Source organism: Ornithorhynchus anatinus, chromosome X1 (assembly GCF_004115215.2).
Source record: "Ornithorhynchus anatinus isolate Pmale09 chromosome X1, mOrnAna1.pri.v4, whole genome shotgun sequence".
NCBI classification, from domain to species: Eukaryota; Metazoa; Chordata; class Mammalia; order Monotremata; family Ornithorhynchidae; genus Ornithorhynchus; species Ornithorhynchus anatinus.
Genome location: NC_041749.1, coordinates 46,248,275 through 46,265,774, shown reverse-complemented (window position 1 = coordinate 46,265,774; position 17,500 = coordinate 46,248,275). Strand labels below are relative to the sequence as shown.

Sequence of the window (17,500 nt, the reverse complement as noted above, 5' to 3'; positions counted from 1 at the left end):
GTCGCCTGCAAAGGAGTCTGAGAATGACCGGCCAGAGAGATAAGAGGAGAACCAGGAGAGGACGGAGTCCGTGAAGCCAAGGTGAGATAAGGTATGGAGGAGGAGGGGATGGTCGACAGTGTCAAAGGCAGCAGAGAGGTCAAGGAGGATTAGACTGGAGTAGGAGCCATTGGATTTGGCAAGAAGGAGGTCATGGGTGACCTTAGAGAGAGCAGTCTCGGTAGAGTGGAGGGGACGGAAGCCAGATTGGAGGGGGTCCAGGAGAGAATGGGAGTTAAGGAATTCTAAGCATCGATTGTAGACGACTCGTTCTAGGATTTTGGAAAGGAAGGGTAGTAGGGAGATAGGGCGATAACTGGAAGGGGAAGTGGGGTCAAGAGCGGGTTTTTTTAGGATGGGGGAGACATGGGCATGTTTGAAGGCAGAGGGGAAGGAGCCATTGGAGATTGAGTGGTTAAAAATAGAAGTTAAGGAAGGGAGGAGGGCAGGGGCGATGGTTTTAATAAGGTGAGAGGGAATTGGGTTCGAGGCGCAGGTGGAGGGGGTGGCACTTGCGAGGAGGGAGGAGATCTCCTCTGAGGAAGTGACTTGCCCAAGGTCACACAGCAGAAAAGTGGCGGAGTCGGGATTAGAACCCATGACCTCTGACTCCCAAGCCCGTGCCCTTTCCACTAAGCCTCGCTGCTTCTCTATGATAGAGAGGGAGGGGCTTGGGTTTAGGTGATGTCACTCAGTGACATAGCCTCATTCCAGACATCTGGAAAGAATTTCTCGGCATGAAAGGTTGGCCACAGGGTCAGTGAACGTCTTTCTTTCCACTCCTTTTCTACCACGTTCATCTGTGTGGAATACCCATTGCTGGCCCCCCACACAGCGTTTAGAGGAATGTGCTCAAAGAGGACGTCTTCCCAGGAAATAGCTCTCTGGTAACGTAATGCTTTGGCGAGGAATGTTTTTATTTATAGGAACTAGAGTGGGGTTTTGGTGTTGAAGTAAACAGTTTCTTTCGATATTGCTTTTTTTTCCATCTTTTGCTTTAATCTCCAAGCCAACTTTTTCCGCCAGCCTTTGCCCTAGACGCTTCCCAATCCTGTAGCGGTAAACGTCACTGCCCAAGAATCTCACACCTGCAGCTGATTCAAGAGGGGGAGTCTGAACGGCTCCTCTAGGGCCGGTTCATGAACGTCCACTCTTGAATTATTCCCCCTTTCAGGTTGATCTGCCTGCTGGTCCTGCTAGAGGAGAGCTCTTTTCATGCAAAAGGGCCAGAAGAAAGGAAATCTTGGAATAGCTGGTACTCAAAGAGCCCATCCTACAATCCAAACACACGTTTAAAGGAGCTAACGTCCTTGTGGAGGTGTCCCGAGAAAACGGGAAGAATTGGAAGTTAATATTGGACTCACAGGGATGTTTTCTAATGGGACATAGAGGTGGAGAGAGGGAAAAGTGGAGGAAAAATAAAAAAAAGAGGAGGAAGAGGACAGGAAAAGATGAAGGAGAACGAAGAGGAGAAGAGTAAAGGAGAGAATGTGGGTAGACAGAGAGATAGGAGAGACAGAGATAGAGATAGGTAGAGAGAGAGAACTTATTGCTAGTTGTGGTCATTTGGGAAGGGTGGGGGTAGGTGCCAGAGCAGCAAACCCTGCTATGTTATCACCATCTCACTCTCTCCTCCTCCTCCTGTGCTGTGAAGCTGCACTTCACTCTGCAGCTGCTCCAAAGCCAGTGCATGTGGAGAGTGAAACAAATTTTCCCAGGACCTGAGGAGACTTCGTGGGGCCTGCTCTTACCCCTGGCCTGACACTCCCCTGCCGGTAGCAGTGCAAGAGGAACTGGGCACAAAACTGTTCTCTTGCACCCTGCCCTGAGTCCCTTGGGGAATGGGTGGTCCCCTTCACTACCTGGGATGGCTGGCACACTTGGGGGTGCTGATAGAGCTGTTGCTGGCATGGGCACCTCAGAGGAGGGGAAGAGAGCACCTCCTACCATCTGGTGAGGATGATGGGAACCCCAGTGCATCCCACACTGGACCCTGGCAGGGGACAATGGGTGGTGCTGCCATCTTGGTACCCTTTTGGTCTCTTTTTGGCTCAAAGACATGAGATGGGTCAGCTACAACCTGCCCAAAAGGCTTTGGGTGTGAAACCAGTGACATGATCTGCTCAGAGTGGGCATCCTTGCACATTTAATTCCAAGGAAAGCCAGATATGGCTTGTGAGCCAGAAGCAGCCAACTTCTGCGTTAGAGTGTTAGTTGATTGAAGGCAGGGAGTGAGCAGTCTTCCTTCTGTGCACTCTCCCAAGAATTTAGTATGGTGCGTCACCCTCAGTAGGCTCTCATTGAATACCATTGATTGCTGCCTAACAGACAAAGCTTAATCAAGGCAGGGCAGAGAGGACAAAAGTCAAAAGTGACTCTGGTTAAACCTCATTTTGTTGGGCTGAGACTGTGGTGGGGACCACAATGCTCAGGAAATAATCCTCACTCAGAGTCTCTTTATTTCATTTTGTTTACGTTTTAGTGCTGCTTAGTCATACACTTTCCCTCTCAGGATCGCACCTGGAGAGTTTCCAGTACTCTACCAGTCTCGGCTATGGGAGGGAGAGTCAAGCAGAGGCATACCCATTCCATTCCTAGCTTGGGCAATGCGTAGCGAGTGGAAGATAATCTGCTACAAGTCAAAAGTCAACTGTGCTGGGCAGCAGCGACAGGGGAGGGAGTCGAGAGCAGAGTCTCAAGTTTACTGCGTGGAAGAAGGCAAGGGTAAACCGCTTCTGTATTGTTATCAAGAAAACTCTATGGATACACTACTAGAATGATTGCAGATGGAGGTGGAACATTCTGGGAGAGAGATGTATCCATGGAGTCGTTATGGGTTGGAGACCACTCGACAGCGTAAGACAAAGCAAGTCATATACTGCATACAAAACCCAGGTTTCAGAATGAGCCTGTGCCAGAATGTCTCATTGTTCCCTGAAGAATCGATAGTTTCACACCTCTCTTGTTTCTAACTAGAAATTGAAGGCACTGGCCTAGAAATCAATGAGACCTGCGTTCTAAACCTGGCTCTGCCACTTGCTTGCTGTGTGACCTCGATCAAGTCACTTAATTTCTCTGTACCTCAGTTTCCTTAGCTATAAAATGGGGATTCAATACCTGCTGTCCCTCCCATATTTGACTGTGAACCCCATGTGGGTCAGGTATTGAGTCTGATCTGATTGTATTGCCTCTACGCTAGTGCTGGACACATAGATAACACGCTTAACAAATATCACTATAATCATTATTAGGAATGTGCCCCAGATTAAATGTCTCCCACCTTAGAGTGGAAGCTCCATCTGGGTAGGGAACTGGTCTTGCGCTTCTGTTGTACTTTCCCTAGCACTCAATACACTGCACTGCATCCAGTGGGTATGTGTTATATCATGGCTCCTATTTCTAGTGACTGAATACATGCTACATGCCCTTGGAGAGCTTGACATGGGCCTTTCTGTATCAGGGAATTAAACTAAAAGGGAGAATTAAATGCCACCAAAATTCACACACACCTTCCTCACTGTGTGCACTAAAGGAAGAATAAGGTAAGGCTCAGAAGGAAAGAATGGATTTCCCTTTTTGGATGACCCAAATATTAACCTCTTTTCTTTGAGTTCAGGGAGCACAAACTTTCAGCTGTACTACAAGGAATGCAAACAGCCCCACAGTCTTAATGGAAATGAGTGGCCCAGTCAACATTTGCGCTAAAGGGGATGAGGAGCTGGATGTATCCGCTGTTGCTGAGGAGGCTCTCCGAGGCTCTTTCCTGCCCAGGCATGGACTGCAGCTCTAATCCTGAAGGCCTCAAAGGACCCTGGGAGTATATGACTGACAAGGGTCTGATTGGCCCATGTGACCACGGCCCAGTCAGGGACACAAAGATGACTTTGTACTTGGAGAAGCTCTGCTCTGGTTGAGTGGATAGAATGCAGACACTTCACCCTTCCCGAAACCAACCAGATCATCTCTTACTTTGAGGTGCTCCTTTTCTCCATCTCTTTCTCTCCTTCTCTGCACTCCATTCCCTTTCACTTTCTTCCTCTCCATTTCTATGTATTTGCCTCTCTGACTCTGGCCATCTCTTGCTCCCTGTCTACCCTGCTTTTTCAGTCCTGCCCATAGGCTCTGGTCCAGCCTATATCCTATCAATCAATCAATCAATTGTATTTATTGTGCCCTTACTGTGCAGAGAACTGCAATAAGAGCTTGAGAGAGTACAATATAACAGAGATGGTAGACACATGCCCTGTCTACAATGAGCTTACAGTCTAGAGGAGAATACAGCCATTAATATAAATAAATTACAGGTATGTGCATAAGTGCTTTGGGGCTGAAGGAGGAGTGAATAAAAGGTTCAAAAGCAAGTGGAAGGGTGATGCAGAGGGGATTGGGAGAAGAAGAGATAAAGGCTTAGTAGGGGAAGGTCTCTTGGAGTTGTTCTTTTGACTGGGGAGGATGATTGCCTGTTGGATATGAAGGAGGGTGTTCCAGGCCAGAGGCAAAACGTGGGCAAGAGGAAGGTGGAGAGATAGAAAAGATTGAGGTTTGGTGAGTAGGTTAGCATTACAGGAGCAAAGTGTGTGGGCTAAATTGTAGTAGGAAGTCAGGGAGGTAAGATAGGAGGGAGCAAGGTGATTGAATGCTTTAAAGCCTGTCAAAGTAAGGAGTTTCTGTGTGATGTGGAGTTGGATGGACAACCACTGCAGGTTCTTGAGGTGTGGGGAAACAGGGACTGAATGGTTTTATAGAAAAATGACCTAGGCAGCAGAGTGAAATGTGAACTGGAGTAGTGAGAGACAGGAGGCAGGGAGGGCAGCAAGGAAGTTGATGCAGTAATCAAGGTGGGATAGAATATGTGCTTGGATTAATGTGGTAGCAGTTTGAAGGGAGAGGAAAGGGTAGATTTTAGCAATGTTGTGAAGGTTGAACAGGCAGAATTTGGTGACAGATTGAATGTGTGGGTTGAATGAGAGAGATGAGTCGAGGCTAATGCCAAGGTTCCGGGCTTGTGAGACAGGGAGGATGGTGGTGCTATCTACAGTGATAGGAAATCCAGGTGGAGTACAGGGCTTGGGCAGAAAGATAAGTTCTGTTCTGGACACGTTAAGTTTGAGGTGTTGGTGGGACCTCCAAGAAGTGATGTCTGTGTTGAGCCCAAGATAAACTGCCTTTTTAGTGACTAACGGATCCCATGAACAACAAGGAAGAGACTTTGAAAAGGCACTGATGGGCTTTACTCGAGGCAGGTGATTGCAGGCCTGTGGGGGTGGATCATGGAGGGAGGTGGGGCTTTCTCTCCCTATTTTACCCAGTAACAGGCCTGGACCAATCAGTGACTGCTACATAGAGCCACAGCTGCCATGCCTAAGCTGGTTGCTTTGAGGCATGCTGAAAGGTGGGGGCACTTGGAAGTAGCATGCAAAGGAGCAGAAATATGCAGAAAACCAAGGAGGAAGTATGCTGAGAGCAGGAGAAGCAGCAGGAGAGCAGTGCTCAGCAGCAGCAGGAGGAGGAGGAGGCAGCAGCACTTGGAAGTGGAAAGAAGAAGCATTGGCTGAAAGGGCTCATTTGGCCACAGACTGGTATCGGACCCTTGGGTGGCAGAGTGAGTGTATGTGTCACTCCTTTGCATGTTGGTAAAGCCAAGTAAACAACTTTTCACTGTACCCTTGGTGGTCAGATGTGTGGTTTGACTTCTACTACGTGTCACTGAGGCTCCCCTGGTCCAGGAAGGTCCTGGTTGGTATGAACTGGGGGGCTGGTGACATTGTCCTGAAGGCAGGTGGAAACGAGAGACTGTAGAGGAGAGAGATCAGGGTTGGAGGGGTAGACTTGATGTATGTGCAGAGTCTGAGAAAAAAGACCAGAAAAAGGTCACCAAAAGTGAGCTTCTAAAGTGCCTTGTCCACTGGGAAAGGTCTCTTAGCCCAGAGAAGGGAGAATTCCAATGGCTAATATGGTCTCAACCCCATGCACAGATGCAGTTGTGCTCTGAGAAAACTTCTTTCAACTTATTCACAAGACTTCTCCATCTCCTTTGCTTGATATTTTACTCCTTTACCTTTCCGGACGGAAGGTTACACACAATCACAGATTGTTCTCTGTGAGCATCAGCAATTTAAAAAGCAGTGTGAAAGCATTTGAAATTGAAGTATAATATGAAGTCATATTCATGAGAAACAGCATGGCCTAGTGGATAGAGCATGAGCCTGGGAGTCAGAAGGACTTGGGTTCTAATTCTGGCTCTGCCACCTGTCTGCTGTGTGACCTTGGACAAGTACATTAACTTCTCTTTGCCTCATTTACCTTAACTGTAAAATGAGGATCAAGAGTGTGAGCCCTATGTGGGATAGGGAGTGTGTCCGACCTTATTAACTTGTATCTACCCCAATGCTTACAGAAGTCTCTGCCATATAGTAAGTGCTTAATAAATACCATTTTAAAAAAAGTCAGAGTTCCAGCTCATACTATAAATGCAGGAGATGATTAATAATGTCTCAAGGAATAAATTTAAAAATTTGAAGATTTCTCCACAAATAGTAAATCTAGCTAATGAAATTTCATCTTTGGGTCAGGGTCAAGTAACCTAATAATGATACCTTCTCATGGTTTCTTTTTTTAAAAATTTTATATATAAATATGTGGTGGCTTAATAGGCAAGGTAAAGTCTTAATATTAATTAACCTTTCCCCACATGGCAGTATATGGGGGGAGAAAATAATTTTGTTCTGTCACCAATTGGTCAGACAGTGGTGAGAGAGGACAGTGACAGAGTTTCAGAGAGCCTCTTCTGGATACTTTAAAGCAAATGACAATCTCTAATTTGGTCCCTCTTCAAAACTCTGGATAATCAATTGTACAAGAACCGTGCAATGAAGAATGCCTTGAAAATGGCTGGCCAGTGTTTGGACAGATTCCACTGGGGATTATCCTCCTTTGGAGGCTGAGGGTGGCTTCACAATCACTTGACCTGCCATCTGGTGTAGTCCAATTGGGTAGTAGAGGTGGAACAGGATGCTAAGAGGTCTGCATAACCATGTGAAATGTCCAGGTCAGATGTTGGCTGTGTGAGCAGAGTAGCGTTGTTAGAGACCTAGAGAGAGATTTAGAGATAATCTAATCAAATCAATGGAATCTATCAAATGCTCCCTGGGTATATTAAACTCTCGGAAAAGCAAAATACAATAGAGTTGGTAGACATGTTGCCTGCCCTCTAGTGGCTTCCAATCTAGCAGGTGAAACCGACATTAAACTATGGATGAGGGAAGCAGCAGAGTATAAGGATGTGTCCATAGGTGTAGTGAGGCTGAAGGTGGGGTTTCAGAGTGCTTAAGGGGTACAGACTAAAGTGCATAGGTGATGGAGAGGGGTGGGTGAAACTAGTGTGTAAATGAGGGCTTAGGGAAGGCCTCTTGGAGGAGATCTGATTTTAATAAGGCTTTGAAGATGGTGAGAGAAGTGGAAGGAGTTCCAGGTTAGAGGGAGGATGTGGGCAAGAGGTCGGTGGTGCAAGATAGGCGAGATTGAGGTGCAATAAGTAGATGGGCTTTAGAAGAGTGAAGTGTGAGGACTGGGTTGTATTGGAGATTAGTGATGTAAAATAGGAAGGGGAGAGCTGATTGGTTGCCCTAAAGATGATGGTAAGGAGCTTTTGTAGAATGCAGATATGGATGGGGAACCATTGGAGGTTTATGATGACTGAGAAGATGTGTACTCAAGGTATTTTTTTAGGAAAATGATCTGGGCAGCAGAGTGAGATAGGGACTGGAGGGAGGGAGCTGAGTGAGGAGGCTGATGTAGTCCTCTCGATGGTCGATGTGCTTAGCATATCCCAGTGTGGTAGCAGTTGTGTAGGGAGAACTGACAGGATTTAATGACAGGAAGAATATGTGAGTTGAATAACAGAGATGAGTTGAGGATGAATAAGTCCAAGATAGTGGACTTGTAAACAGAAAATGATGGTATTGTATAGTGATGTGAAAAATCAGGGAGCAGACAGGGTTAAGGTTGGGCGACTAGGAGTTCTATTTTGGGCATGTTAAGTTTGAAGTGATGGTGGGACATCTCAATAGATATGTTCTTAAACCAGGAGGACATGCAAGATTGCAAGGAAGGAAAGAGGTAGCAGCTGGAGAGGTAGATTTGGGATTTGTTTGTACAGGGATGGTGATTTGAAGCCTTAGGAGCAAATGAGTTCTCCAAAGGAGTGGATGTAGATGGAGAAGGTGACCCAGAATCTTGAGGGACTCCCATACTTAGAGGGTGGGAGGCAGAGGAGGAGCCTGTTAGACTGAAGAGGAGTGGCCAGAGAGAGGCAAAGAGGGAGAGTCAGGGCTTGAGAAGGGAGAGTGGTCTAAAGTGGTCCATGCTGAGCTACTGGAGGGAGAGTCAAGGATGGAGATGGAAGAATTTGGGATATTAGCATTTTGCTCACCCTGAATATGGCAGTCCAGGAGGACAACCAGCCTCAAGATCCCACTTCCAGAGTCCAAGGCCATAGATGCCCATGGATTTTTGTCACCTTCTGGAGTTGTCCTCCTCCTCTCCTGTGGTTAGTGTGTGTGTGGGGTTTATTGGAGGGGCAAGAGGAGGGAGGAGGTGAATTTGGTATTTACTATACTTAGTGAAATTGCTTCATTCTGGTGTTTGCATTTTATTTGGGGAGTTGTATCTTTTATACTGGCTTCTCAATTCTAATCACCAGTTAAAGAATATCTTGAGGCCTGATTTATCTATACTATTTATGTGTGTAAACACAACTAGAAAAACCCAGATCGCAGTCAATATTTCTGAGGTATTTTTCAATTGAAACATTTTGCCACTCCCTGACAGGGCAATGTTTACCTGGGGCCAGGTTGGATTTCTCACACGTGTTGTTTTCAGCTGTGTTTTCCTGGGTGGGGGAATGTCTGTAGCTATCTCATAGCCAAGAATCCAGAAAACCCATCTGTCGGTGTTAACATAGACCTGCATCACAGCCTAGTGGAATGAGCGTGGGCCTGGGTGTCAGAGGACCTGGGTTCTGATCCCAACTCTGCCATTTGTCTGCAGTGTCACCTTGGGCAAATCACTTAACTTCTCTGTGCTTCAGTTTCCTCAGCTGTAAAATGGGAATTCAATGCCTGACCTCCCTTCTACTTAGACTGTGAGCCCCATGTGGGATAGGGTCTGTGTCCGATCTGATTATCTTGTATTTACCACAGTGCCTAATACAGTGGTTGGCTCATTGAAAGCACTTAACAAATACCATTATTTCAGAAAAGTAACTCAATTTCCTTAGAAAAGTGAGACATCCTTACTTCCTTCATGCCAATGATTCAAAGTTCCACCAATGCTTCATCCTAACTGCATGTTTTCATCCTTTACTTGGATGTGGGCTAAATGCACAAGTAAGTATGACTCAATAGAGCTTGTAGAGAGTTGACCTGTAGATTGGCAGCACTGTGGGAAGGGGGAAAGGTCTCATCCCAGCCCCACCTGGTAGGGGATCTGGCCAGCGTCACTGGAGAAATGTGCTGTGCTGGTCCTTCACTTTTCCCTGTGGAATCCTGACTTCTTAATTGTCTGAAAGGGTCGGTTCTGTTGTGGACTACTGAGTGGTGTTCCTGGAGGATGGAAGAGGCTTCTGCTTTCCTGGGGAGGTCTGATGGCAATGCTTAGAACATTGCTTGGCACATAGTATGCACTTAACAAATACATTAACAATCACACTCCCCCCCACCTCACCTTCAAAGCCCTACTGAAGGCTCACCTCTTCCAGGAGGCCTTCCCAAACTAAGCCCCCCTTTTCCTCTGCCTGTTTACTTGTTTTGATAACTGTCTCCCACATTCTAGACTGTGAGCGTGTTGTGGGCAGGGATTGTCTCTATTTGTTGCTGAATTGTACTTTCCAAGTACTTAGTACAGTGCTCTGCACACAGTAAGCACTCAATAAATGTGACTGAATGAATGAATGAACAGATGAGACCATCACTGGAAGATAGTGTCCTCCCCCTCTCTGCTGCCCACCACCAGGATATAGGAGGGAAATAGGTCTGATGAGAAGCAGTGTGCCCTGGTGGATACAGCACAGGCCTGGGAGTTAGGAGGACCTGACTTCTAGTCCAGGCTCCAGCACTTGTCTGCTGTGTGACCTTGGGCAAGTCACCATACTTCTCTGTGCCTCAATTACTTCACCTGTAAAATGGAGCTTAAGACTGTGAGCCCCATGGACTGTTTCCAAACTGATTAGCTTGTACCTACCCCAGAGCTTAGTACACTGCTTGGCATAGAGTAAGAATTAAACAGATGACATACAAAAATAGCTCTGCATCAACAGAGGCAACATGAATTTGTGGAATGAGCTCGAACCTGGAGATAGAGAAACAACTTGGGTTTAAGTCCCAGTGCTGCCACCGGCCTCCCGAGTCCTCCTGGGCCTCAATTTCCTCATCTGGAAAAGTAGGGTGAGATACCCACTTGGGTATGAACCTCATATCTGTGAACCCCAGGGGCTGTGCCTGAGCTAATTAGCTTGTATGTATCACAACTCTTGTTACAGAATTAGTGCCTAATGTATACCTTAATCATTATTCCTATTAACGTGTGTGGAAAACGCTGCTCTGAGCATGGGGCCAGGATTCTGTGCAGAGCTCCAGCCCTACTGCTGGAAAAGGGAGTACCAGCAGATGTAGAAGTGGCATGGACTAGTGGAAAGACCAGTGGCTTAGGAGTCAGAGGACCTGGTTTTTATCCTGGTTCTACCACTTTCCTGCTGTGTGGACTTGGGCAAGTCACTTCACTTCTCTGTGCCTCAGTTCTCTCATCTTCAAAATGGGGATTCAATGCCTGTGCTCCCTCCTACTGAGACTGTGGGGCCCAGTGATCTACCCCAGTGCTAGGTACAGTGTTAAGCATTTACAATGTGCCTAACACTGTACCTAGCACTGGGGTAGATATACCAGTGACAGTAATGATGATGATGATGATGCAGCTGGGATAAGGGGTCGGGGGCCAGGGCCCTGGGCAGTACTTCTCCACTGCTTCTCCAGGGGTGGGCTCAGCTGTGCTCTGAGGGAAGACTCTAGGCAGCCCACCCTCCTCAAGGATGGTCAGGCCAAGCCTGAATCCAACTTCAAACAGCCTCAATTGCTAACCCAACTGAGCTAGGGACTGAGAGAAGGGAAAGGATTCCTCCCCTTGTCAGGACCTGGAAGGGGTCCAGTAAATAGTGGTAAGTGACCACCAATGTTGCTCACCACCCCCAGGGAGAGTAGAGTGGTGGGGGTGGTGCTGATATGCCTTAAGTGTTTCTGATCTTGTCTCTACCAAGGTTCTGCCTTGCACTGGATAGTTTCTGTGACTACAAGTCCTAGAAATTCTTGTTTGAAATCTACACAACTGACATGTGCAGAGACACGGAGGCTTGGTGGTCAGTGAGTGGGGAGTTGCTTCACCCTTTGATCCTTTGGTGTAAAGGACTGAGGCTAGCCCACTGCCCCTGTGCCCTAGTGCCAGCCTATTTGTGTCCTCGGGGAAGCCTACAGTCACCGCCTTCCTGACACTGATAGGGAGACCCAAGCCCCTGGATTTTAAGCAAGGGAATCCAACTGCCTTCTCCAATTCTCAAGGCTAGAACCACAGGCAGGGCTTGATGAAACTTAATTCCCTTGAGAAAAATGTATACAAAATGATTAAAGCTTTACTACAAGAGAGACACAAAGAGAGACAGCACATTTCCTTCTCTTCTGTGCTCTTTTATTACCAAGAGATTGTGTAGGACTCCTTGTGGATTTACAAAATTAAACATGGAATGGGCATTCAGTTAACCTGTGACAGGCAGTCATTAGCACTGTCATTTTTTCACACTATGACTACCCATTCCAAAGCTGAACCTAGAAGCTCTGTGTTCTTGAGAGAAGTAGCCAGTAGCCTTAGAAAAAACATTTGACTTTCATCTTTCTCCAAAGAAGAGGGAGACGAGAAAACCATGTGAGGGGAAAAAAAATAACATCATAAACCTAAAAGATCTCTCCCTGAAACTAAACCAATTCCCCGTCTGTACCTTGCCTAGCACAGCACGCCCTCCACCAACCCCCTCACCTCCCACCCTCCCCATGGCACCCCCTCTCCCCTCACCTCCTCCTTTCCTCCCTCACCATTCTGGGCTGTTCTTCTGCTTTCGTGAGTACAATGCACACTGCTCTATTGTATACTGGAGGCCTTGCCGAAGTAAATGAGAAACAGACTGCGAGGGAATATTATAATCCCAACACTGCAGTGCAGACTCCTTGGACAACCTTTAATACAAAGCTGGTTTTTTAGTCAGGCCGACAGAACACAAGCTGGTTTTCATTTTATGGGTCAGAAGGAACCCATTGACAGGCAAGGGAGAGAAAGAGCCCTGAGTTTGTTTCAGGGGCACTTGAGACAATCTAGATGTTTTTGATTGACTTTAAGCAGGTGGTAATATAAAACAGAACCCAGGTTGGGGGCGATTGGGGTCAGTGGGAAAGAGGAGAAAGGAAACATTCTGGGAGCAAACTTCATTGCTGACAAAGCCCTGAGCTGGAGAAATATTCTGTGAGAAACACCCTAAACCTCCTAAGGTTAACCCTGTGTAGACGTAGGTGGGGCAGCATGGGCTATTGAAGAGAGCATGGAACTGAGTGGCCGGACCCGGGTTCTAATCCTAGCTCTACCTCTGTCTGGCTGTGTGACCTGAGGAAAATACTTAGCCTCTCTGGGACTCAGTTTCTCTGTGAAATGGGGATACAATTCTTGCTCTCCCTCTCTCTGTCTGTGAGCCCCAAGTGGAACAGGGACTTTGGTCTTAATTCTTGTTGCTAACCCCCTCAGTTAGCACAAAGCTTGGCACAGAGTAAGCACTTCATTAACACCATCAACAGCTAACTAACTCACAGACATCCTGAGATTGATATTTGAAGGAACTGAGTGTGGAGGAAGAGGCTACATCTGTATGGAACTGGCCTATTTTGGAAAACATATTTTCTTATTTGTCCCCAGTTTTGCCCAAGGCAAAATAATGTCAAGCAGCCCTGCCCTCAGGCCAGGGCCATTCTCAAAGTACTTTGAACATGAGCGGACTGGGCCCATCCTGTCCAATGAGGGACTCCAGACACCAACATTTATTGTTCTGTATTTCATTATTATTGGTCTCTGGGTCTATTTTGCCCCATTTAGACTGTAAGCCCCTTGTGGGGCAAGGAGCTGTGTCTGATCTGATATTCTCAGGCCTACCCCAGAGCTTAGTACAGTGCTTAGAGAGTAAGAGCTTAATAAATACCTCTACTCCCATTATGGTAGCACCTGCCATAATGCAGGGCTGTGAAGGGAGGTAGGGAAGCAGAGGCCTGAAAGTTGCTATTTCCTTCCTTCCCCCCATCTCTGCCTTTCCCACTGGGTCACAATGCATGCTGTCCTGCATAATGATGATGATGATAACAATAGTAGTTGTTAAGCACCTACTATGTATCGAGCACTGTTCTAAGCACTGGGGCAGATTCAAGCAAATCAGGTTGGACACAGCCCCTGTCCCCCAAGCTCACAGTCTTAATCCCCATTTTAAAGATAAGGTAACTAAGGCCCAGAAAAATGAAGTCACTTGCCCAAGGTCACCCAGTAAACAAGTGGCAGAGTCAGGATAAGAACCCAGGTCCTTCTGACTCCCAGGCCTGTGCTCTATCCACTACACAGCTCTCCAGAATCCACTCTCAGTGAGGAGCAGGACTCCCAAGGATTTCTGCCAGGGCAGCAGCTATCATCTAGGAGACTCTGGGGCCAGTGAGAAACTCTATGAGGATAAGCCTCTAAGCACATGGATTGAGCCTGCCCAATCCTCACTGAAGACTTTGGAGTCCTGCCATGCTGACCCACAACACAAAAGTTCTAGCATTGGCATCTTAAAATCTCACCTGGCTCTGGTGGGAACCCCACTCAGCCCCATCTGCATACAAGTGAATTAGGGACAAATTTTATTCTGCTGCCAAACTTGCTCCAAACAGACACTACTACTGTGGTAATCCTACAGCAAACTGCCTTTCTAGTGACTGTCTGTTATCCTGTGAACAACAACAAGAGGGAAGTGACTGGCAAAGCACTGAGGTGCTCTATTTGAGGCAGGTGATTGTGGGCCTGTGGGCTTGGAGCATGGAGGGAGTCATGGCTTTCTCTCCCTGATCTACCCGGTAATGGGCCTGGACCAATCAGTGACTGCTACATGGTGCCACAGCTGCCATGCCTAAACCAGATAAAAGGTGATTGTTTTGAGGCACACCTGGGGATGTAGAGAAGCAAGGATGTTGAAGTAGTAGAAGGCAATAGCACTTGGAAGCAAAAGGAAGAGTCACTGACAGAATGGGCTCCTCTGACCACAGACTGGTTTGGACCCTTGGGTGGTGAAGTGAGTGTGTGTCTGTGTCATTCCCTTACATATTAGTAAAAACTAAGGAAAAAAACTTTTCACGGTAACCTTGGAGATCAGAGGTGTGCTTTGACTTGTATTACATGTTGCTGAGGCTCCCCCAGTCCAGGAAGGTCCTGGTTGGTATGAACCAGGGGGCTTGTGACAACTACTAGGTTGTGAGTGAGGAGCTGAATCGTTTCCTCTTGGGGAACAAGATGGTGAAATTTTTAGCATTTCCTGACTTTTGTGGCTAAATCAGTATGGTTTCTCTTCCTCTCTTTTTCCATGAGAGTTAGTATGCTCTCTCCTTGCCAGATAAACCATCATTTTCCTGCCTTTCCCACAAAGGTTGGAGACTTGAGGTCTTTGTAGAGAATTCTCACCACATCCCACCCTCTTGGTGATGGTTTCAGACAGTCAGCTCACGGTGGTACCATACTGCTTCCCCACTGAAGCTGAGGCTGTCTAACCAGGCCATGATTAACAGGGCCCAGACAGTGATTCATGATCCCCATGTAATGCTGCAGTATGGCAATGCAAATATTGCTAGGCAACTACAGAGGGTTGGACCGAGAAGTGGTATAGGCCATCAAGAACTGTGAAACAGATGAAATGACTAGAAGATGGATGGTTTGGGCCAGGGAAGGAGCTCAGAAAACAGGGGGAAGGGCCAGAAAACTGTCCTGTGGAATAAAGAGAACTGGACTTAGCAAAAGACAGGAGAAGAGCGAAAAGGAGCAGAAACTTGGTCCCTCAGAAAGGAGATGGGGTTCCAAATACATGGGCAGAAGGCATTCACTAAGGGGTGGCAATTTGGCTGCAGGCCCTCAGCTGGGATAGGAGGACCCATGTAAGCAGTGGCAATCACCCAATGTTATAATTATACTAATAATGATCATGGCATTTGTTAAGCACTTATTATATGTCAAGCACAGTACTGAGCTCTGGGATGGATACAAGATCATTAGGCCCCACCTGGGTCTCACACTCAGTAGGAAGGAGAACAGGTATCGAATTGCCATTTTACAGCTGAGGGAACTAAGGCACAGAGAAGTGAAGCAACTTACCCGAGATCACACAGCAGACAAGTGGCAGATCCAGGACTAGAGCCCAGGTCCTTTGACACCCAGGCCTAAGCTGTTTCCACTAGGCCATGCTGCTTTGCTAATACCCCAGCATCAGTTCAGTTTCCATCTGGCCTGAGTTCTGTTCGGGATCACTCTGGCCACAGGCACTTCTATGCAAGCAGTTTTTATTTTCAACACCCAATCTCCCTGCCCCTTGGCTTGGAGGTGGCATCTGTGTTCACATGGCGTTGGGCAGAGAACACAACTCCAGACCCAGTCATGGGAGGTTAGGGAGATCCCCTGGAGAAATGAACTGGGTTCAGGGGAGCTTGGCCAAATGTCAGAAAGTGGCCTGGGTGATGTCATGTGCATCTCACTGCCAGGGTCTTGGGTGCCACCTGTGGACATGCTAAAATGGCTATTAAATCCTGCTCCCTCCTACTTAAAGCGTGAGCCCCATGTGGCATAGAGACTGTGTCCAACTTGATAACCCTTGTATCTGCACCAGTGCATAGAGCAGTGCTTGGTTCATAGTAAACACTTAACAATACTGTAATTATCATAATCCAGCAGGTGGTTGACTTGGAAGCTGCTGGGTCATTTCCACCCATGTTAACCAGTAGTTTTTCAGAATTCCTCTTGGATCTGTCCAACTTGCAGAACATTATGCTATAGGTGGTTGTTTGCCGGAAACCTTCACTAGAGGTAACGTAGCCCCAGCAGACATCTCCATACTTGCTGAGTCAGGACCAGAGACCAGGCCTCTGGAATGCCAGGTCCACGTTCTTTCCACTGTACCAAAAGCAGGGCTACCCAAAATAGGTGCTTAATAAATAATTATTATGGTACTGTAGTAAGCGCTAGGGGAAGTGCAAGATCACTATGTCCCAGCTGAGGCTCACAGTCTAAGTAGGAGAGAGAATAGGTATTGAATCTCCATTTTGCAGTTGAGGTAAGTTCTCTGTGCTTCAGTTAAGTAACTTGCCCAAGGTCACCCAGCAGACAAGTGGCGGAACTGGGATTAGAACTCAGGTCCTATCAATCGCTGGCCCGTGCTCTTTACGCTAGGCTACTAATTTAATGGATCTCTAGCACCAATGTTGTTTCTGCTGATGGATGCACTGTTCCCTTTGGCTTTGGGTGTTTTAGCAAGCGGGCTTTGCTTCCACATCAATAACCACTAGCCATGTCCAGTCCTTCAGCAAGCTTCCCTTCCCTTGTAGTAGACACTCAAGTTCAAGGGTGGGAGACATGCTGATATTCACCCCACCCTCAGTCCCACAGCACTCTATTTTCCCTACCCATAATTTATTTTAATGTCTGTCTCCCTATTTAGACTGCGAACTCCTTGTGGGTGGGGATTATGCCTACCAGCTCTGTTGTATTGTGCTCCCCCAAGCACTTAAGTCAGGGCTCTGCACACAGTAAGCTCTCAATAGATATCATTGATTGACTGACTGACCACTTGAAGGTGTGTGGCCAAAATCGACAAACATTCTCAAAGTAGATCAGGACTAGGTTAGCCTTTCCAATTGTCCCCATTTACACAATGAAGCAAAATGAAATATGTCGGAGATGAACCAGCTACCTCCTTAATGTACTGTGTGGCTTTGGGCCTTCTGCTTACCTTCTCTGAGCCTCAGTTTCCCCAGTTATGAAACAGGGTACAATGGCCTACATCCTCTCTGGGTCAAGAGGATGATCAAGATCAAGTAGTGAAGAACTGTGACCTCCCTGAAAGAGAGACCTTTTACTGTAGGTCCTTTTATGTTTATGTGGCTAGAAAACCAGGCCCAGATTTATGGATGTGTGGCTAATGGCTGAAACAAATTCAATTATGTTGTAATAAAAGACCAATTTCCCTTTTCTTCAATTCTTGTCTGCAAGGCAGACATTTGGCATTTCAGGAGGCTCCTCACTGTGTTTCTGCCCACGGCTCAAGAACACAGAGGCACATAAATACAGCAATGTGTTCTCATAAATCACATTGAAA

The 17,500-nt window shown here is 46.9% G+C and overlaps 1 non-coding gene across 1 annotated transcript; it reads left to right on the top strand.

The window, feature by feature from the left end:
* Nucleotides 1-2,541: 2,541 nt before the first annotated feature.
* On the top strand, nt 2,542-2,679 carry LOC114807257. Its single transcript, XR_003755308.1, has one exon. It is a non-coding gene; the product is annotated as a small nucleolar RNA SNORA7 (small nucleolar RNA).
* Nucleotides 2,680-17,500: the final 14,821 nt, after the last annotated feature.